Here is a 2,192-nt window from a genome sequence, read left to right as displayed (position 1 = left end):
TTTAAAAAGTTTTATTATTATTATTTAAAGATTTTATTTATTTATTTGAGAGAGAGAGACAGATAGCATGAGTCAGGGTGGGGGGAAAGGAAGAGGGAGGAGACTCCCTGCTGAGCAGGGAGCCTGATGTGGGGCTCGATCCCAGGACCCTGGGATCATGACCTGAGCTGAAGGCAGATGCTTAACTGACTAAGCCACCCAGGCACCCCTAAAAACAGTTTTATTGAGATATAATTCACCTACCATATAATCTACACACATGAAGTATACAATTAAGTAGTTTTTAGTATATTCACAGAAATATGCAATCATCACCACAGTCAATTTTACAACATTTTATCACCTCAAAAAGAAACCTCTTGGGGCGCCTGGGTGGCTCAGTCAGTTAAGCATCTGCCTTCAGCTCAGGTCATGATTCCAGGGTTCTGGGATCGAGCCCGCACTGGGCTCTCTGCTCGGCAGGGAGTCTGCTTCTCCCTCTCCCTCTGTGCACACAAGCGCACGCTCTCCCTCTCAAATAAATAGATCTTAAAAAAAAAAAGAAACCTCTTTAGGTATCACCCCCGAATACACAGCCCTAACCAACCACTAATCTTTCTATCTCTGTAGATTTCCCTATTCTGGACATTTCGTAAGAATGGAATAATGTAATATATGGTCTTTTGTGACCGGCTTCTTCACTTAGTATAATGTCAAGGTTCACCCATGCCCTATCATGTGTCAGTACCTCATTACTTTTTATGGTCAAATAATATTCTATTATATGTATATACCACACTTTGTTAACCATTTGTCAGTTGATGGACATCGGCTATTTCTACCTTTTGGCTATTTTTAATAACACTGCTATAAATACTTGTGTTCAAGTTTTTGTGTGGACATGTTTTTGTTTCTCTTGGGTATACAGTTGACCCTTGAACAACACAGGTTCAAACTGCATGGTACACTAATGCACAGATTTTTCTTCCATAAATACTTGGGTAAATTTTTTGGAGATTTGTGACAATTTGAAAAAACTTGCAGATGAAATGAATAGTCTAGAAATACTGAAAAAAAGAAAAAGTCAGGTACTATTGTAAATATATGGTATATAATACATATAACATAAAAAATATGTTAATTTACTATTTGTGTTGTAAGGCTTCCAGTCAACAGTAGGCTCTTAGTAGTTAAGTTCCAGGGAGTCAAAATTATACATAGATTTTTGGTTGTGCAGTCGGTGGCACCCCAACCCTGGTGTTGATCAAGGGCCAACAGTATACCTAAGAATGGAATTGTTGGGTCATGTGGTAACTCTATGTTTAACTTTTTGAGGAACTGCCAGACTATTTTCCAAAGTGGCTACACCATTTCACATTCCCATAAGCAATGTACGAAGTTTCCAATTTTTCCACCTCCTCACCAGCACTTGTTATCTGACTTTTTATTTCTAGTCATTCTAGTGGATGCAAAAGAGTATCTCATTAGGGTTTACTTAGAGTGGAAATTAGTGAATGGACAATACAAAAACAATTGAGAAAATCAATGAAACCAAAAGGTGGTTCTTTGAAAAGATCAACAAATTGACATACCTTAAGCTAGACTGACCAAAAAAAGATTAAAAATTACTAGACTCAGAAATGAATGAAATTGTTACTGAACTTAGAGAAATAAAAAGAATTATAAAGGAATACTGTAAACAATTATATGCCAACATGTTAGATAACTTAGATAAAATGAATAAATTCTCAGAAAGACACCAACTACTAAACTGACTTGAAAAGAAAGAAAAAGACAGTATGAATAGACGTACAACAAATGAAAAAGAAGGAATTAGTAACCAAAAAGCTACCTGCAAAGAAAAGCCCAAGCCCATATGGCTTCACTGCTAAATTCTACCAGACATTTAAAAAAGAATTAACACTAATTCTTCATAAACAATTCCAAAAAAAACAGAGAGGTCACACAGTCTTCAGGTGGCAAGGCCAGGATTCAAATCTAGGCCATCTGACTCTACTAGAGTCTACAGTCTTGACCACTATATTAAACTGCCTCTCTGAATAACTGAATAAATTTGAGAACATCGTAAGCCATCAAGTTGTTAGTTTGTATTATCCAACCTTTGTAGTTTATCCTGGTATTTATGACTTATCTGGTCTAGAGACAAAAAGGTTGATCTGGGGACCTAAGAGAAAATCATTTACATGATTGAC

This window comes from Neomonachus schauinslandi, chromosome 1 (assembly GCF_002201575.2).
Source record: "Neomonachus schauinslandi chromosome 1, ASM220157v2, whole genome shotgun sequence".
Lineage (NCBI taxonomy): Eukaryota > Metazoa > Chordata > Mammalia > Carnivora > Phocidae > Neomonachus > Neomonachus schauinslandi.
Note: the sequence above shows the minus strand (reverse complement) of the source record.